Source organism: Pectinophora gossypiella, chromosome 20 (assembly GCF_024362695.1).
Source record: "Pectinophora gossypiella chromosome 20, ilPecGoss1.1, whole genome shotgun sequence".
Classification (NCBI taxonomy): Eukaryota; Metazoa; Arthropoda; class Insecta; order Lepidoptera; family Gelechiidae; genus Pectinophora; species Pectinophora gossypiella.
In genome coordinates, this window is record NC_065423.1 from 4,025,438 (window position 1) to 4,047,371 (window position 21,934).

At 37.6% G+C, this 21,934-nt stretch overlaps 1 protein-coding gene and 1 long non-coding RNA gene across 2 annotated transcripts in view; one reads left to right on the top strand and one right to left on the bottom strand.

Moving 5' to 3' along the window:
* The window catches only part of LOC126375890 (uncharacterized protein CG3556), a 198,869-nt gene that overhangs the window by 96,822 nt on the left and 80,113 nt on the right, over window positions 1–21,934 (top strand). Inside the window, exon 2 of the mRNA XM_050022973.1 lies at window positions 6,818–6,861. The gene's annotated coding sequence lies outside the window, so the exon portion shown is untranslated. The remainder of the gene's footprint in view (window positions 1–6,817; window positions 6,862–21,934) is intronic.
* On the bottom strand, window positions 1,774–2,157 carry LOC126375970 (uncharacterized). The gene is made up of 2 exons (XR_007567670.1): window positions 2,017–2,157; window positions 1,774–1,882 (listed from the first exon to the last, which is right to left on the bottom strand). It is a non-coding gene; the product is annotated as an uncharacterized LOC126375970 (long non-coding RNA).

Sequence of the window (21,934 nt, forward strand, 5' to 3'; positions counted from 1 at the left end):
CACATACATACGTACCTAAATATATATTATTATAAAAGAAGCACATAAATAGTTATACTACCCTACATATTTTAATTTATGATACAGTAATGTTATAATACATTACTGTATCATAAATTTATACATATTATATTATTATACTAGCTTTTGCCCGCGACTTCGTCCGCGTGGCGTGTTATATAAGAGAGAGATCTTTGAGTGCATACTTATGTAGTTTAGATTTTTTCATACAATTTTTTTCCTAATAACTCCCATTTTTCAAAATACAGACAAAAATAAACTTTATATTTACTAAGGTATGCATGCATGCTAGATTGAATTAATTGATTGAATTGATTTTTTTTTAATTGATTGTTCATTGAGTTTTAATTTTAATACACACTTCCTCTCTTCCCTTCAACGTTGCTGTGCCCTACAGGGTCCATGTTTTAGTTCCTATGCCTATGTAACACCCCATTGTACTACATGGAATGCAATAAATAATTTAATTGAATTGAAAACATCTATCTTACGCGGTTTCGATTTTTTCATACAAATGTTTTTTTCCCGCTAACTCCCGTTTCCGTGGGAATTTTACAATATCCTGTTGCAACTAAGCTTTAAGTTAACTAAGGTACCTGCATGCCAAATTTCAAGCGTCTAACTTAAGCGGTTTAGATTTTTCATATAAAAGGATTTTCCCGCTAATTTCCGTTCCCGTGGGAATTCCGGGAATTCCTTTCTTAGTGCACCTCTACGGTACCTAAGCTATGTCCCTTCCAAATTTCAAATGCCTACGTTTAGCCGTTCAGGCTATGCGTTGATATGTCAGTCACTGAGTCAGTCAGTTTCTCCTTTTATTTAGATTTGATTTTTTCATACAAATGTTTTTTCCCGCTAACTACCGTTCCCGTGGGAATTTTGTAATATCCTGTTGCAACTAAGCTTTAAGTTTACTAAAGTACCTGCATGCCAAATTTCAAACGTCTAACTTGAGTGGTTTAGATTTTTCATACAAAAGGATTTTCCCGCTAATTCCCGTTCCCATGGGAATTTCGGAAATTCCTTTCTTAGTGCACCTCTACGGTATCTAAGGTAACTGCGAGCCAAATTTCAAACATCTAACTTGAATGGTTTAGATTTTTCATACAAAAAGATTTTCCCGTTAATTCCCGTTCCCGTGGGAATTTCAGGAATTCCTTTCTAAGTGCACCTCCACGGTACCTAAAGTACCTGCATGACAAATTTCAAACGTCTAACTTGAGTGGTTTAGATTTTTCATACAAAAGGATTTTCCCGCTAATTCCCGTTCTCGTGGGAATTTCAGGAGTTCCTGTCTTAGTGCACCTCTACGGTATCTAAGGTACCTGCATGTCAAATTTCAAACGTCTAACTTGAGTGGTTTAGATTTTTCATACAAAAGGATTTTCCCGCTAATTCCCGTTCTCGTGGGAATTTCGGGAGTTACTGTCTTAGTGCACCTCTACGGTACCTAAGGTACCTGCATGACAAATTTCAAACGTCTAACTTGAGTGGTTTAGATTTTTCATACAAAAGGATTTCCCCGCTAATTTCCGTTCCCGTGGGAATTTCGGGAATTCCTTCCTTAGTGCACCTCTACGGTACCTAAGGTACCTGCATGACAAATTTCAAACGTCTAACTTGAGTGGTTTAGATTTTTCATACAAAAGGATTTTCCCGCTAATTTCCGTTCCCGTGGGAATTTCGGGAATTCCTTCCTTAGTGCACCTCTACGGTACTTAAGGTATCTGCATGTCAAATTTCAAACGTCTAACTTAAGTGGTTTAGATTTTTCATACAAAAGTATTTTCCCGCTAATTCCCGTTCCCGTGGGAATTTCGGGAATTCCTTCCTTAGTGCACCTCTACGGTACTTAAGGTATCTGCATGCCAAATTTCAAACGTCTAACTTGAGTGGTTTAGATTTTTCATACAAAAGGATTTTCCCGCTAATTCCCGTTCTCGTGGGAATTTCAGGAGTTCCTGTCTTAGTGCACCTCTACGGTATCTAAGGTACCTGCATGTCAAATTTCAAACGTCTAACTTGAGTGGTTTAGATTTTTCATACAAAAGGATTTTCCCGCTAATTCCCGTTCTCGTGGGAATTTCGGGAGTTACTGTCTTAGTGCACCTCTACGGTACCTAAGGTACCTGCATGACAAATTTCAAACGTCTAACTTGAGTGGTTTAGATTTTTCATACAAAAGGATTTCCCCGCTAATTTCCGTTCCCGTGGGAATTTCGGGAATTCCTTCCTTAGTGCACCTCTACGGTACCTAAGGTACCTGCATGACAAATTTCAAACGTCTAACTTGAGTGGTTTAGATTTTTCATACAAAAGGATTTTCCCGCTAATTTCCGTTCCCGTGGGAATTTCGGGAATTCCTTCCTTAGTGCACCTCTACGGTACTTAAGGTATCTGCATGTCAAATTTCAAACGTCTAACTTAAGTGGTTTAGATTTTTCATACAAAAGTATTTTCCCGCTAATTCCCGTTCCCGTGGGAATTTCGGGAATTCCTTCCTTAGTGCACCTCTACGGTACTTAAGGTATCTGCATGCCAAATTTCAAACGTCTAACTTGAGTGGTTTAGATTTTTCATACAAAAAGATTTTCCCGCTAATTCCCGTTCCCGTAGGAATTTCGGAAATTCCTTTCTTAGTGCACCTCTACGGTATCTAAGGTACCTGCATGCCAAATTTCAAACGTCTAACTTGAGTGGTTTAGATTTTTTATACAAAAGGATTTCCCTTCACTACTCTGCTCCTATTGATTGTAGCGTGATGAAAAGTATACTATAACCTGTCCAGGAGTGTGAAGAATAATTGTACCAAGTTTCATTAAAATCCGTCCAGTAGTTTTTGTTTCTATAAGGAACATACAGACAGACAGACAGACAGACAGACAGACAGACAGACAAAAATTTTACTGATTGCATTTTTGGCATCAGTATCGACCACTTATCACCCCCTGATAGTTATTTTGAAAAAATATTTAATGTACAGAATTGACCTCTCTACAGATTTATTATAAGTATAGATAAGTATACTATACGTTAGGCATTTTGCTTATATTTAAGAAATAATGTTTTAATATATTTTTTATGTTTTTGGAATGTATTTTATTTATTAATTCAATTGGTAAACTATTATATATTCGGGGAACCATATATGTTAATGTTCTCTTCCCATATGTATTATGGGAGCGGCCTGTTATCATTTGTTTATTTGTCACTAGCCTCGTTTGTTTAATATGTTGTATTGGCTTTAGAATGTCTGTACGAAAATAATTTTCGGCTAACAATGCACACTTTGACTTTTGATGAATAGGTGTAATGTTACATTCATTAAGTAATTCATGATATTTATCCCTAAAACGTTCCTTTGTGTTGTGGCTCACTATCTTTTTTATAATTTTAATTTGTAAGTTGTATATTTTGTCTAAATATGTTTTAAATGTTCTCCCGTAGCTCGTGATACCATACGAAGTTACTGATTCGACTAGTGCTACATATAAGTTACGTAGTACGTTGAATGAGATATTATATCTTATTATGCTGAATTTCGCAAGCATTGCTCTCATTTTATCGCAAATGTTATTTATATGAGGCTTCCAGTTAAACTTGTCATCTATAATCAAGCCTAAATACTTATCCTTGCAATTAGCTATCCCATATACTTAGTATTGGATTGTAATAGACTATTGAACGATATTTCATCTACCGAGGCGCATAAAAGTAATATTAATGGATCAACGAATAATAAATATAAACTCACGTAAATAATATACATTTCCCATCACAAAAAAACGATTTGCAAGTTTATGTTTTGTAAGGATTATCAGAAAAAGCAAATACGAGAATTTATTGATTTAAAAACACACAATACAAAATACACTTTTAAAAAGTACCGGTAATTTGCCTGCCAATGATAATTATAGATACACACAACACTGATTAGAATAATTTAAATTTAAAAATATGTTTAATAATGATAACTAAATAAAATAAAAATAAATGAATGAAAATTAAATAAAAATGTGGCGTCACTGAAAGTATTATAAAGTTTTAAATCTTAATTTAATTTTTATGTTCCAAATCCAAATTTTAAATTTAAACAAACTCGAATTTCTTTGAATGTGTTTCAATTTATTTGATGCCTTTTATGCCTTTATCCCCTAATTGGTAGACAAAAGTGAGTAGTATATACACCTACTGGCACTATTCTGTGATAGTGATTATAATACTATGCGGAATAATTCGGTCTGCTTTCAGCTTACTGAAAGGGGAACTTTCAAGAAATGCATATATATTTTTGGAGGGTTGTTTTCTTAGTCTAAAAGGTTTCCCGACGGCTAGGTATACACAGAACGGTGGCTCTTGACCTGAATTCCAGTGCAATATTTCATGACACCTGCCTTACAGATTAAACACATAAAAGTTCTTACTTATCTACACATATAAATTCACGCACGTAAACCCTAATGGAGTAGGTAGCGCCAGAAGTAGGTAACAAAAGATAACTTTCAACCATGGTATAAGATAACCAGGTACTTATGCCAAAACTGACAGCTAACATTTCATTACAGTCTTCAGACCCTGCGTTGCCATTTCGTAAAAAATAAATTACCCACGTCCAATGTTTTTAATTTGCTTTGCAAGGAAATTTTGTACTTTTAGTAAAAGATTTACGTACAGTTTTAATGATTTTTATACATGTGATGAAAAAACAGTAATTAAATACATTAGTCAGTAATTCACTTAATTTTCAATAATAAAATTTGCTTGGAATGTTGGAGATACCAATTGAATGGTAACAATTTTGACATCAAAGGACTAACAATGGCGGCTTGTCACAGGATTGAGCATACGAGTACCTAGTCTTCTTATATAATGCTTGCAACCAGTTTTCATTCTTTTTTGGCGTGATTTACTGTAGATTTACCTCAGCATTCTCTACACAGCCTTTTTAAAGAATGTCTAGGACCCTGTCCCGAGGTATTTCTTGCGGCTTCTTTTCCCCGGCTATACAAGTTGTGAGAAGCTGCAGTAGTTTTAGGCGGACGAGACATTCGTTATGTAAAAATTGACGATTGAAAGTGTACAGTCATGAACAATATAATGTACCCACTTTAGGACTCTGTCGCACTAATATATTTGACATTTAGTGAGACTTACAGTTCAATTTAAAAAGTTAATGTGACATGGTACCAAAGTGTATACATATTAATGCTCGTAACTATGTTACCTACTGAATAAAGATATTTTTGAATTTGAATTTGGCCGGACAAATCTTGGGCTTTAGAATCTCCCACACAGTAGATTAAAAGGTCCCAATATACATATATACTCCATACAAAAGCCGCATTTCTTTTGCTACCTATTCATAGATAAATGCAACCAGTGAAGTAATCAAACTAAATTGATCTGACCTTTCAATTGAAATGAGCCTTTCAATAAAACCTTAAAAAGGAACATCCAATTCATTTATGTATTCAATTCAAAAGCCTCAATAACATAATGAACTGAATAATATTACGATAGGTCGATCGTATCTACAAACTTCTGCTCCTGCTATCCGTGATAATGATCAGTAAAATATCTTTAGTCTGGTCGGGATTCTCTGGGTAGCCGCAGATGCACTTTTTACCCCACTGCGGCAAAGCAAAAAGGAGGGTTATGTGTTTGACTGCTATGTGTGAATGCACGTTTGTTCTAAACCGCCTGTTAGAATTTAACAAATGAGATAGAAGAAGAGAAGAAGAAGAAGTCTAGAAGAGTCTTGATTGTCCGGTGGTTATAGGCTGTGTGACGTCAGGCTAAATACAAGGAGCCTGTTTAATAAAACTTACAATTGTAAATTACAATGACAATTTGATGTACATTGCGGAGTGTGTGATCACGAATATTTTGCAGTTTCGTATTAGCTACGTAATGAACATCAAATTGTCGTTGTAATTTACAATCGTAAGTTTTATTAAACAGGCCCAAGGTGGCGCCCCCTAGAGAACATTAAGTAAGGACGAGAATCATTTTTTTCGAATGGTATTTATTATGTTGGATATCAAATGAAAGGGCTTAATTTGCATATTTCAAATATGTATATATTACTATATATTACTCAGTTTCCTTGTATTTACTCGATAATTACATCGAGTTGATAACATGGCTGCTCAGACATATTCCGGATAGGTTTTATATTCAACAAAACTTGCATAAAAAATGTATCAGAAGCACGTTATCTTAATAAATATAACCCCAGAATAATATAAATAAAACTATAAGTTTAAAAACGAAGATCTGACTACGGAAAAATCATACATAACATAAACTGCCTATATACGTCCCACTGCTGAGCACAGGCCTCCCCTCAATCAACCGGAGGGGGTATGAAGCATACTCCACCACGCTGCTCCACTGCGGGTTGGTGGAGGTGTATTTTACGGCTAATAGCCGGGACCAACGGCTTAACGTGCCTTCCGAAGCACGGAATCATCTTACTTTTTCGGACAATCAGGTGATTCAAGCCTGAAAAGTCCTTACCAAACAAAGGACAGTCTCACAAAGTGATTTCGACAATGTCCCCGTCGGGAATCGAACCCGGACCTCCAGATCGTGAGCCTAATGCTCTAACCACTAGACCACGGAAAAATCACGCACTAAAAATTATGAAACAGGAAATTAGGTATATTTCTCTGAAATTCATTCGAATTTCGCGATGTTTAGAAATGTCAATAAAATTTACCTCGGCATATTTTATTTTAAATTCCAATTCTATCAAATTGCATTACAGTAATGCCTTTTTCTTTTTCATTTACAGATTAAGGAAGATATTGGCCGTTGGAGTGAAAAATTACGTTTTCCGTGAGTATTATCCTGGTTCTATTCTTATAAGCAGATTGTGGGCTTACGTTCCTATTGATTGTGGGGTTATGGTGGGTTCGGCACATGCTATCTTATAACAATATTGCATAAATACTGTTATGGGAGAGGGAAAGAATAATGGTGCTTATCTGTAGGTGGTTTGGTAAGCCGTCAGCTTATACTGTTAATCGGGAGGTGCATTCGTTTTTCTTTACCCCACCAAATACTTTATATGATTCTGGAGATATATAGTGTAAGGGTAGAGTCTAGATAAGGGTAGGGTCTTGAGGAGCTCGGTGGCGCAGCGGTAAACGCGCTCGGTCTGCGATTGTTGAAGTTAAGCAACTTTCGCAAAAGGCCGGTTATAGGATGGGTGACCACAAAAAAAAATGTTTTCATCTCGAGCTCTTCCGTGCTTCGGAAGGCACGTCAAGCCGTTGGTCCCGGCTGCACTAGCAGTCGTTAATAACCATCAATCCGCACTGATGCAGCCCGCGTGATGGTTTAAGGCCCGATCTCCCTATACATCCATAGGGAAGGCCCGTGCCCCAGCAGTGGGGACGTTAATGGGCTGATGAAGATGATGATGATGAGAGTCTAGATAGACGGTGGCATTTTCTTGTGAGTAACAATTTACTTTATATGTGTAAGCGTTTTCAGATGGTTGATAAACAGGTTGTCTCGAACTGTAATCATGATTAAAAAAGCAATATTGCAATTTAACATTTGCGCATAATAAAAGTAAGTGCGCAATGCAAATAAATGTCAAATAGTAATATTGCTTTTCTAGATGAATTGCTTCGAAGTGGCCTTTTTAACCCCACAGTACCTTTTAAAAAGGCGGGAAAACGTTCCCGTTCGAAAAAGAAGAAATCAAAAATAAAAACAAAAGAAATAATACGCCAGTTCCAAATTAAAAATAATAAATTCGTGACACAGATTCACGACTTTATTTCGTCTGTTATTAAGTTATATAATTTATAACAATATTAAAATGCATCATATCGATTTTAGTGATACTCAAGTGAGGGATACAGGTACGATTTACGTAACATTCACTTTTTGATGAGTACGAAAAATAATAATATGATAAGACAAAAACAAAGGGAGCAAACTTCTTCGGTCTGACGGACCTCCCAAGATGAATCGATCGCCTGATTAGAGAATATGTGTGTGTCACGCATCAGATGTCATCGACTGAAATGTCCAGGAAGCAACAGACTTCTCAAAAAAAAAATCAAACAAACCGACCATAAACTAACTCACGGCCACTAACACATCACAGTTCTGTGTCAGAATTAGAAAGACAAATACCGGCTTGTTTACGCTCTGAATGCTCTGTACTGTGGCACTGTTGGATGGCTGAGTCTACCCTGATTGGCCATTCTTCGACGAAGATCGTGACTTGCGTTCCACGATACTCGTAAATGCCATGCGCTTGCACGAGGGCCTTTTTGTTTCCATGCTCTGCCTTAATAGTAAAGACTTTCTCATTGAATCAGATACCATCTAGCCAAGTTGCAAACGATTATGACAACTGACAGTAACGAGAATATAATAAAAACGTCATCATCAACCTCCGGTTGATTGAGGGGAGGCCTGTGCTCAGCAGTGGGACGTATATTGGCTGTTTATGTATATTAATCTATTCATTGTACAGATGCTTATCTCTAAAAGAAATCTTTTCCAGCCAACCCCGCATGGCGTGAGAGGACAATAAAAGTGAGAAAGCAAAAAGTGTACAAATAATACATATAAAAGAAATGTATATATCATCATCATCAGCCCAATGTAGTACACTGCTGGACATAGGCCTCTATCAAAGTGCGCCACTTGATTTCGGACACTATCTCTGAGAGAAACTACAAGCTTTTTCTTCATGACGCTAATAGTTTCTACATGAGATGATCCATGTACACAGTTTTTTTTAAAACAGAACGTTTTGGGCCATATGCCGAAGTTTTTCTTGCAGCTACAGTTTTAGGCAGATGAGACGTTTGTCATGTAAAAAATGAGGTTTCAAAGTACTATGCTGCCTACTGGATAAAGATATTTTTGAATTTGAATTTGAGTTGTTATAATCGTTTGCAAATTGCCAAACAAAAAAAATAACAGTCTCCGTGGTCTAGTGGTAAGAGCGTTAGGCTCACGATCTGGAGGTCCGGGTTCGATTCCCGATGGGACATTGTCGAAATCACTTTGTGAGACTGTCCTGTGTTTGGTAAGGACTTTTCAGGCTTGAATCACCTGATTGTCCGAAAAAGTAAGATGATTCCGTGCTTCGGAGGGCACGTTAAGCCGTTGGTCCCGGCTATTAGCCGTAAAAACACCTCCACCAACCCGCAGTGGAGCAGCGTGGTGGAGTATGCTCCATACCCTTTTCGGTTGATTAAGAGGAGGCCTGTGCCCAGAAGTGGAACGTATATAGGCTATTTATGTTATGTTAAATTGACTACGGCTCCAAAGGATACAAATAGTGGAGTCAATGTTGGGTTTCACTTCTAACTTGCCAAGGACAGGTCCGATTTTAATAGATACAACACTATAGATGTAAGTACACAAAATACCTGAGAAATTATTTTTTGCGGTGCAATTTTCAGTCAGACTCTATTGCCTTCTTTTACATGGTATTATGAATGGATATTGCATGTTCCATGGAAAGTATGCCACATTTTATACGACCTGGAAGATAACGTTATGTAACTTTTAGCTTTAGCGTATTTTATGGCTTTACAAACTTAAAGCTGAAAGCAACGCGTGAACTATTCATTTCTCTTAGAGCTTTGATGGAAAATAATCTCACGCCCGTTTTCCGTAAGTGTGTGACTTTTATTATACATACATAAACTCACCCCTATTTTCCACCAAGGTAAGCAGACTATGGAATCTAAAATAACATATTTTTCTCATTCTGACACATTTCTCTCGCTTCCGCAACATTCATGAATGGTTTTATACATACACACTGATTCAGAGTAGATCGTACTGAATCTTTTCCCTTTCAATCAATCAATCAATCAATAATACTTTATTGCACAACAACATACACAAAGGACATAAACATACGAATAAAACATAAGCACAATAGGCGGCCTTATTGCTAAAGAGCAATTTCTGCCAGGCAACCTTAGGGTGAAAGAAGATTATTCATTGGATTATTCATTCCCTTTCTCTCTGATATAGGTATCATGATGGAATTGAAGGTCGCGGAAAAACGCTGGATGCGGGCAGCGGAGGATCGGTAGCGAGTCTTTGGAGAGGTCTGTGTTCAGGTCTGTGTTGTTTGTGCCCGGTTAATTACAATATGGTTCTCTTACATCTTATTAAACATAGCTTGCGAGGACTGGGTGTATATATGCCACTGCGATTTTATGCTACATCTCTCTCATTTTCGTACTTAATCCTTTTACCTTTGTAAGCAAAACTTAACTTTAAACTACTGCAAATTTTAATATTTCTTGCTATAAAGTTGAAAGTTTAACACATTCATCAAGTCTCCGTTCATCGGAGTTCCATTAAACTATCAAAGAAAATAGCAAAGTTACCTCTGAGTTTGCCAGGGTAATACATAGGAGTTGCCAGAATGATGATAAATGTTGCCAGAACCGGGTAAAATTACCACCACGTGGAAAATGCACTCTAAGATGGCGCGGCGGCCAGTTATGAAGATTTATTCTACCATACGTTGTGGAGTCGTTTGTACGAGTATTTTACGCTGGTTGAATGTATATCAATTTCAGTGTGGAACGCTGAAAGTGCATTAATTTCGAAATAAATATTTTATATTCGCCGAAAGAGTTTTCATGCACAACGTGAATGAAATTTTGTACCTGCGACCTCATAATACGAGTACAGCGTTCTTCTGACTAAACTACCACGGCTCTTTATCATAAGTAAATTATCATCATCATCATCATCAGCCCATTAACGTCCCCACTGCTGGGGCACGGGCCTTCCCTATGGATGGATAGGGAGATCGGGCCTTAAACCACCACGCGGGCCCAGTGTGGATTGGTGGTTATTAACGACTGCTAATGCAGCCGGGACCAACGGCTTAACGTGCCTTCCGAAGCACGAAAGTAAATTATAAACTTCATAAATTCTGCAAACAGGCCTTATGATTTTTCGTCTTGTAACTTAAGTTGTCATTAACCTTGTTATCGTGTGGGTTGTTAGATGGAATACCAACCTCATCAACCGTGGTGTCAGGGTTACTATTGAGCCGTTAATGACATGACATGGCTCATGTAACGACTACTTACTTACATCAGTATGTAGTAACCGGGACCAACGGCTAAACGTGCCTTCCGAAGCACGGATCGTCTTACCTTCGGACAATCAGGTGATCAGCTTGTAATGTCCTAACCAAACTAGGGATCATAAAGTTATTTATGTTATATGTCCCCACCGGGATTCGAACCCACGACCTCCGGATCGTTAGCCCAACGCTCAACCACTGGACCACGGAGGCCGTTAGTTAGCAATTCATTTAAATAAGCAATATTACTATTTGACATTTGTTTGTCAAAACAAATGCTCACTTACTTTTATATACGCAAATGTCAAATTGCAATATTGGTTTTTTAGATGAATTCCTTCGATGTGGCCTTTTTAACCCCCTGCTCTTTGCAATGTAGATTTTTACATATCCCTGAAAAGCCGATAGAAAATTACACCCCATTCGCTGATAAGTACTTCCGTTATGTTGGTACTACCCTCCATTATCCGGTGAAAAAATGTAGACCAAGATACATTACCTCGTCGACGATACACCTGAGGTATTTGCGTGAGTAGAAGTAAATTAGGAAACAAACGACCTCCGTGGTCCAGTGGTTGAGCGTTGGGCTCACGATCCGGAGGACCCGGGTTCGAATCCCGGTGGGGACATACCACAAAAATCACTTTGTGATCCCTAGTTTGGTTAGGAAATTACAGGCTGATCACCTGATTGTCCAAAAAGAAAGATGATCCATGCTTCGGAAGGCACGTTAAGCCGTTGGTCCCGGTTACTACTTACTGATGTAAGTAAGTAGTCGTTACATGAGCCATGTTAGGGGCCTTTGGCGGCTCAATAATAGCCCTGACACCAGGGTTGATGAGGTTGGTAATTCACCTTACAACCCACACAATAGAAGAAGGAAACATTTTTATCATAACCCACGACATATCAATTTGCTAGAAAGAAATATCTGGAATTAATACATAGTAGCGATGGGCGTTATTAACCATAACTGGTTATATATGCAGTTACGAGCTCGAACAGTGATCACTCGTTTTCCACTACAACAAAAACTAGTGATATTCATAACGCCATTTAAACGATCGAAATAGGCATCAGTCTTCAATAACTCTTTTAATCACAACGCCATAAAGTTAAATCGAATTCACTCTTATGTTTAAGGCATAGCGTCGATGTTTGGCTACTTTCACTACTCACGCAAAATCACTGGTTTTACAATATTCGTAATGACAAGATGAAACCAAACGATTTTACGTTACAATTATCACGTTTGCTTCAGAACGTTGTGAAAATAACTAGTTATAAAAATCACTAGTTAAGAAACTAGTTATTGGAAATCACATAACGCTTACGTTACGTTATCTCAAAAACCGATAACGACCCATCGCTAATACATAGTGGCTACCAGTAACACGTGACTATTCCAATGCGATAAAACTATAGTACACTTAAACTCCATTATCTCCCTAGCATTATCCCGTTTCCCACAGGGTACGCTTACCTAACCTGAAGGTTTGAAAGGTCCTGTTTTCTACAGAAGAGACTGCCTGTCTGACTTTCCAACCCGCTAAGGGAAAACCAACCCAATACAGGTTAGGTCACATACCTCCGAAAATGCATTTCTCGGGAATGTGGGTTTCCTCACAATATCTTCCTTCAGTGCTGAGCACGAGATAATCATTTATGATCCAAACATGAATTCGAAAACAAATTCGACAATCATTGGTTTAAGCCTGGGCTGGATTCGAACCTGCGACCTGAAAATGAGAGGCAAGCGTTCTACCAACTGGGCTACCATGGTGCTAATAATCATTATCTTATAATTATCTTAATTATCATATTTTAAACCTGATTTCCCTGAACGAATTTTTGGTACGTCACTAACACGAATGACAATTGGTGCAACCACAATATGACTCACTTTGTGATCCTTATTTTGGTTTGGACATTACAGACTGATTACCTGATTGTCCGAAAGCGAGATAATCCAAGCTTCGGAAGGCACGTTAAGCCGTTGGTCCCGGCTTCTATTTACCGATGTAAGTAAGTCGTTACATGAGCCATGTCAGGGGCTTTTGGCGGCTCAATAATAACCCTGACACCAGGGTTGATGGGGTTGATGAACCTAACAACCCGCACGATAGAAGAAGAATGTGACCTGGCATGCCTTCCCGGCCGGCGTGGCAGAAAATGTTGTATTGACAACCTAACGCCATGGGTACCCCCTCCTCCCCCCTCCCCCTTCCCCCTACTCCCCTTCGGTCTGCGGAGGTCCATGTTGCTCTATGGTAGCTAGCGCGCAGGCCGACTTCAACTATTTTTTACAGAACTATCTGTCCTGGGGACATATAGGTTAGCAGAGGGGACCGCCTGATGTCTACTCCCTCCCGTGTTGCTCTATGCACACGGCACTTTACAAAATAAGTACACGTTTTTAAATGATCTTTTTTATTAAGGATCAATTTACCTTTTTTAAACAATACCTCGTTTATACATCTACCTCTATACACCTCAAAACTCATTTCACAAGTTGGTTCGGCCCCCATGGGCGCTATAAGCAAATAAAATGTCGGCTCGGAATGTCCACCGTTTGTCAGATGGAATGGCTATGAATTTTTCAGTCCATCATTCCATTGTTACCATATTTGCGCGGCGTGTACAGTCCAAATTAATAGCTAATGACACGGCAGCTAGTGTTTCATATGCGGGCATGTTTCCACACGATCACGCACTGATTGGCGCATTCAAATGCAAAATTGTGGAATTTTGAACAGAATTTTGGTACAAAAATGATTGGAATTACCGTTCGTTTGTTACACAGATACAATATTTGTATTGTTGATGCAAAACTGATTGTTTTTGTAGAATATTTTGCATTGAGTAAGTTTTTAATAAATGTTCGTCTACGTGTACGTGTACGGTCACGAGTATTAATATGTATACACCTTTGGTACCATGTCACATTAACTTTTTAACAAATTGAACTGTAAGTCTCACTAAATGTCAAATATGTTAGTGCGACAGAGTCCTAAAGTGGGTACATTATATTGCTCATGACTGTACGTACGTTTTTAAGAGAGAGAGAGAGAGAGAGAGATGTTTTTAATATTTGAGACACATAACCTTTAATAAGTATTTGATTTGATCTATTATAGATACCGTATTTCTAAATCCTGTTATGTCCTGCATTGCAAGAGGACTGAAGGGGTTTTTCATATCCTCTAAACCCACACAAATCAATCTCCCGCCTCAAAATATTTTTTCTTTTTCCAATCTGTTTTTTTTTAATTCCGGTCAGTGTTGCAATGTCTCGAAAAATATTTTAAGTACTCGATTAGAGTTGACCTTACACTATAAATAGTTTAGAAAATCCGGATCGAATTGAGTCACTAGAAACATTGTAAGATATAATTAAGCAACCTATCACTCTTTTAGTTTAAACTTAATTCATAAATATTACATATATTTATTAATAATGAGTAGATAGAGGGATTGTATAATGTGATAGGCTGATCCCTGGTAATCATAAGGTTCATCATATCTGTGTAAAATACACAACCTTTTATACAAATTTACCTTTTTTGATACCGTTTTTTTATTCCTTTATTGTCTTTGTATATATATATACATATAAAACTTTATCTTTTGGCTTCTGAATAAATATATTATTTTTGTACAAGAACCAGGTTTTAACCAATATACCAAGGCCACAACACTACAGCCTCCATGGTCTAGAGGTTAGAGCGTTAAGCTCACGATTTGGAGGTCTGGGTTCGATGCCTGATTTGGACATTTTCGAAATCACTTTGTGAGGCTGTCCTTTGTTTGGTAAAGACTTCGCAGACTTAAATCACCCGATATTCCGAAAAAGTAAGATGATTCAGTGTTTCGAAGGGCACGTTAAGCCGTTGGTCCTGGCTAGCCGCGAAAACATCTCCACCAACCCGCAGTGGAACAGCGTGGTGGAGTATGCTCCATACCCGGTCCGATTGATTGAAGGGAGGCCTGTGCCCAGTAGTGGGACGTATATAGGCTGTTTATATTATTAATATATTTATACCAAGTTTGCCAATAATATCCATCTTACGTTTTTTATGAACAGTGGCTGTTGTCTTCGATTACTTGAGGCTCTACCCATCCCATTACCTCGAAGCACAAGATGTATACTACCACAGTAACTTGCGAAAATGGTGTCATCTACAGGAATGGCTGTCATTAGCCTGTATTCATAAATATATAATATAATCATAAGCGACGGTCCTTTGTCCACGCTTTAAAAGCTTTTATAATTATTATCAAGGTATAACCGTCGTACTTTAGTTATTTGACAAGTAATTAATGAAGTAAACAACTTTAAAATATTAATTAGTCCATTTTTGTCGTGCCTACTGAAATTTGCATAGTTTTCTCACCAAATTGACCATTGGAGATGTCCTTAGAAAAGGTTCAGTACGATCTACTGTGCGGCGGGCGTGTACGAAACGATTGATGAATGTGGAGGAAGAAAGAGAAGTCAGGATCGAAGCAAATGGAATTCCAATTCCAATTTGATTTAGTCTCTGCTTACCTCGGTGGGAAATAGACGTGAGTTTATTATTACGTCTGTAGGCTCCCTTTCAATAATTACCTTATTTCAGCACGGAAAACGTATTTTTTGACGGATGATTAACAACTGTTAATTTTAAAATGAATGAATAACCCTGGCGAATAAAAATGGACATCTCGTCATATGCAACCCGTTTGACGTGTGTTGCCTACTTAATTCTATCGGGTTATTGGAATTTAAATTGAAGGATATTTAAATGTCTGCTTAAAATTGACGTGTGTTCCATTTTTATGCTTGTCGATTACCCGTTCCTTTCTTTTTCGGCGGATAAGAAAATGACAGGTATAACTTAAAATAAAATTAGATGGTGTGTACCAGGAATCGGCACTATTGTTAGCACCAAAAAAATGCGTCGTAATATTTTAGCTCGTGTTTTAAATTACAGTGGCCTATGCCCTGTGGAACGTATGTAGGCAATTCATGTTATAACATAACATAGCGAGTGTTCTCAAAGGGGTGGGCAGAGGTCTATAGTACTCCACTCCTCGTCAGATATTATGTTTAATTCCCATGTAATAGGGAGCGAGCCTATTGCCATTAACAGGGCACTCATCTCGGTTTATGTTAAGTATTTATTAACATAACAATAGTACAGAATTTCAGTACATAAAATGACCGTTGTCCCCGGAAAGGTTTGCTGTTTTTCATAATAAACTGCCGACTGCTAGAAGCGTATGCAACTATTTGGCCGAAATTACAATGTGTTCGTAGTTTTTCATTGCAAACTTCCTACCGCAGCCAGTTTATTCATTTTCATGTTGATGCAACGTAACAGCGGAAGGCACTAAAAGTTTTTCGTACATTTATTTTATGCAGATGTATAAAGTTTCAATTCACTTCGCTTAAAAAGCGCCCCAATGCGACAATTAGCAAGCAAGGTACCAGGCGATCATACCAGCGAGGGAACTAGTATCAACTCATTAGCATCCCCGCAGAATAAATTTTCAAGTGGCCCGGAGTCGCCGAATACAGCAGGTATCTACCCACTCTTAATATCCAGAGAGCTACCGAGTTAATCTATTCTTTCCTCTCTCTGTACCCTGGTACTTCGTTAGAATTAATTTAAATTTTAAACTTTACTTTTAGCGTGAAAACAAATGAGTGTGAATTCAGATTTAAAATTTAAGGCCTCGAGATGAGAGGAAAACTCTGTTCGCTGAGATGAAAGGGACCTAAACACAAATGGATTCCAAATTCGTGTTGTGGAATTAAAATACTTATTTTAATTGATTTGATCTTGTAAAGACATTGATGTCCTCATTAAAAAACTTTTCACTGACTCGACAACGACTCAGTAATTTTAGGCGAAAATTTTTCATTACTTCCGAATGAGCATAACATGAACAGTTTATAATATACAGGGTGTTAGTAACATCGTAACGAATACTGAAGGGGATGATTTAGACTATGATTCTGAGTTGATATCAAGTGGATTTTCCTGTCGGAAAATTCACGAAAATTTTAGTGTTTTTTAAAATTATTTACCGTTCCATATTTTTGCGATGGAAAATACCACTTGATATCAACTCAGAATCATGGCCTGAATCATCCCTCAAAGTTTTCGTTACGGTGTCATTGACACCCTGTGGTGGGACATACAGGCTGGGCGCAGGCAACTTCACCACGCTGCTTCAGTTTGGGGTGGCTTAACGTGCCTTTGGCAGCACCGAATCATCTTACCTTTTCTGCCTGAAACAAGCGATTCAGGCTGCAATGCAACCAAACACCATTGTGTGGAGTCATTGCCCCATTGGATCCGGACTTCCAGATTGTGAGGCCAACGCTCTAGCAACGCTCTAGACCACGAATGCTGAGTTTCGTATGATAAACAACTAAATTGCAAAAGAAAAGGAGGCTCTGGCGTGTATTGTGCGAGCGCTACTAACGTGAAGTGTCTATCCCCGCGTTGATCAGTGGAGTTGTGAGTGCTGACGTCTCGCAATCCACCCGTGCAGCGTCGGCACATCTGGTCGTGACAGTTCAGCCATTACGCGCTGCGAAGGACCAATCTTATATAATAAACAGCGTATTGTGGAAAGCGCTTTTTAAAACGTATAAAGGATTTTTAACGTCTTTTCAATGAACACAGGCTCCTGTTCAATAAATTGTGGGATATAGAATTATATAGTCACTTTCCTACATTTATTTAACAGTTTATCGTACACAGAAACAAAAACTTTATTTATAGAACGTCCACCCGTAATAATACCTATATTTTCCTATTTTTTCAAAGGTTCCATAATAATCCTGACAACACGAAAAGAAGAAGACTTGAAAGAAGTTACATAGTAAACTCACGCGCGTAATCCCTAATCGGGTGGGCAGAGCCACAAGTAATCAAAGACAACTTGCAGGAATAGTTGATACGAAGTTTTAAGATCTATATGTTGTACCTTATGGTGACAAGGGATCAGCCTATCGCCCATAACATTAGTCAATCATGTTGGAAATGACGCTTTTATCTGTCGGATTTTACAACATAACCGAGAAAACAAGCAGCTGAACATCTTATATGTTTTTATCCTATCCATAGCATAGAAGTTGAAAAATAAAATAAAGAAAGAAAGAAAATATTTATTCGGCAACAAAACACAATTACATATTGTTAAATGGTAGTTAGTTATTAACAATAGAATTATAAATAATGCCGCTTAGCAACCGTTTCGCTGCAGCTCAGCAAATGCCATAGCCTAGCTGTAGCTAGATTATGGCGCTGATTTTCAGCTGCAGCTGATTTATTATCAAAAACAATTAAATAAAAACTAAACAAAAATAATACTAAATAATAGTAAAATAAACCTCCCCCCCCCACACCCCATTAGGTGTTAAATAAAATAGGTATGTTTTCTATTCTATTATACCTACTTATACTGATTGTCTATTCCGTGAATGCCAACATGCAATCCACCCAGCATCTGCCCCTGACAGGTCCGCCATTACGGGCGAAGGATCTCGCCATAAACACCGATACCGAACAACACCTCATTAACGGTGACCGCTGCCTAAACGGTTTTCGGTATCGATTGCCAATGGCGCTGGCTTTTGTTTTTAGGGTACCGTAGCCAAAGGGTAAAAATAGGAGACTATTACTAAGACATCGCTGTCTGTCTATACGTCCGGCTGTCATCAGGTTGTATCACAAGGACTGCGATAGCTAATTTTGTCTACCTTTGTGTACCTACTGTTGTTCCGTTAGTCTACCCTTCTTGCGCGAGTTCGACTCATATCCCATCATATTCTATTATAATTTTCTGGCGCAAAAGTATAGAAATAAAAATTATTGAAAAAACACAAAAACTTTCATGAATTTACCGACATTAAATTCCACTTTATCAACTCAGAATCATGGTCTGAACCATCCCCCTCGGTATTCGTTACGGTGTCACTAAGACCCATACCTACTTGTATGGCTACCGGTACGTACTTGTAAGGAATGTAAGTGGCATCGTAACGAATACTGAGAGGGATAATTCTGTTCATTATTCTAAGTTAATATCAAGTGGTATTTTTCATTTCCATTTCACTTGATATTAAATCAGAATCATGGGTCTAAATCATCCCCCTCTGTATTTGTTTCGACGTCACTTACACTCTGTATAACAGAGAGATCTAACATAAAGCTTGGTGAGGTGTGGGTACTTAGTTCATCTTACGATGGATGTATCTCTGGTTATCCCAATTGGGATATAGTTGTGAGCTTATGTTTTTTTTTTATGTTTTATCAGTTCAACTATGGACCTCATAGGCAAAGTTAAATAGGTATATCCATAAATTCGTATTCCCAGCGCTACTTGCCCGTTGATTGGCAATAATCGGGGTGATTGGATACATTCAACGCATACAACGGATACATCAGATGCAACCGATACAATGTATACTTACACAATGCGATGGATACGAGATATTAATTAATACCGAACCGCTCAAAATGGAATGGATGCGATATTAATCTATGTAAACAGCTTTTCCAGTTTCATTTTGTTGGATGAAATTTTGACGCTTTTGTTTTTCGTCGCAGGGCTGTAACAGTCTTGTACAGTGCACTAATTAACTACTACCTAAGTGCTGAATAATAAACTTAACAGCTTCTGTGGTTAGAGTGTTGGCCTCACGATCTGAAGGTCGGGTACGATTCCCGATGGGGACATTGTCGAAATCACTGTGTGACACTGTCCATTGTTTGGAAAGAATATTGCAGCCTTCAATCACCTGATTGTCCGAAAAACTAAGATAAAAAGACGCACATGTCTGTTATCCATGAAGTCAGAGAAGTTAAACAAAGGAAAATCTTTACAGTGTCATTAGTTATTTTAAAGGAACGTAGCATGAAAAGTCTCTCATTCAATAGGCTAGTTTCCAACTAGTCAAATCAGTTACTTTTTACTAAACGTCAAAACACGAAATTACTATGGAATTTGTATGAAAAAGCACTCTGTGACGTCATAGAAAAACGTGACAAAATGTCGGACTTATTATTACGTTTTTCTTGATTAAAATTCATAAATAAGTTTAATAGAAAAAAGAAAATGTTTTTCGTTAGTTTTAGATGTGTCTTTATTTAGTAATCAGAATTTCATAATTTATCTTGAACCTAGTACACGACCCAATTCTACTTTCAAAGTTATACAAAACTTATGTCATCACCCTTACTGTAAGCAATTCCGTTATAACTTCTACATCACCAGTTGAAGTTCCAAAGGGTGTAACTTTAATTACTTGAATAATTGTTGAAATTGTAATTTAACTTTAAGTTTACTTCAAAAGGGCTTAATGTTGATTTTCGCCATTTTGTTATTTGGAAATCCCTTTAGGTCCAAAGCCCATGCGCCTGGCCTGCTAACTGAACATGAGACAATATCGCGAATGATTTCCCTGTAGGCCTTAAACATCCTACGCAACGTACAAACGTGTAATAAACACATGTCACACAGAAATTTGACCTTTGAGTACGTGGAAATAAACGAGTTATTACGTATAGGCATGTTTACAGTTCCACAAAAAAAATCAAGTAAAAAAATAGATGGCGCTGTATAGATTTGCCTCAAATTCAAGTTATAATATACTTGATTGCTCCAAAATTAAAGGTGCAATTACAAATACACAAAAGAGAATTTACTAGGTACACGGCAAATTGCGCCCTTATCGCTTTTACGCGAATACATACAGAAATATGATAATGTAGTACAGTTATTGTTGTGTTTATTACTTCTCTGATACAAACTTTTTGTATCTAGTGGAAAACTAAAATACTTACCATGTCCTTTCATTAAAATATATTGCTTAACTGCAACTTAATTTATTTAAATCAGGCGAAATGACCCATACAATATACAAATACCTTAACCTAAAAATACATAAAATAAAATATAAAATTACAACACTATGCTGGCACGTTTTTGTACTGCTTCGATGGTGCACGTCGGCAGCCTATTCCTTCCCTTCCCTTTCTTTCTTTTTCTTCTTTTTCGGTCTTTGCATACGACACGTCACCTCTTGGCGGATATAAAAACCAACTTATAAACTCGCCCTAAAGTACATCGTAAGCTAACAATTTCTAAACGCAACAACTTTTATAAATACTAGCGGCTCACCGAATAGAATTTGTCGCAAACTGTCCAACTTTTTAAAAGGCGAACGTAATATTTTACTTTTTTAAAGTTACCAAAGAGAAATGCAACGTTCAAAAATTGTGGAAGTTCCAGGAATCGCTAACAATAGCGGGTACAGCGACGGCCGTGGACATTAAATTGTGGACAATTTTTACGGATTTTCAGACTTACCTCACTTTGCCGAGCAGGACGTGTTACGCTTTGTCAGTCTCGCGATTTGCGACAAGACTTTTGAAATATTTGCTCGAATTTTAACATTTGACTTGGTGATATTATACCCTTTACAGCAAAAAAACCGACTGAAACAACTACTTAAACGACTTTTATTTTTGTGCCGTCATCATCATCCCCCTAGCATTATTCCGTTTTCAGGGTCCGCTTACCTAACCTGACGATTCGCCAGGTCCGGTTTTTATTAAATTTATTTGATGTATGTACTTTTAGGAGCACAGAATGAGCAATAATATTCCGCACTCCAATACGTAGACTTTAGAATAGAATAGAATAGAATAGAATAGAAATCGTTTATTATAAAAGGACGCCACACACAAAGACAAGACAATAACATCACTTAAAATTTTTCACAAAACAATTATAACAAGCATACGAGTAGGATGA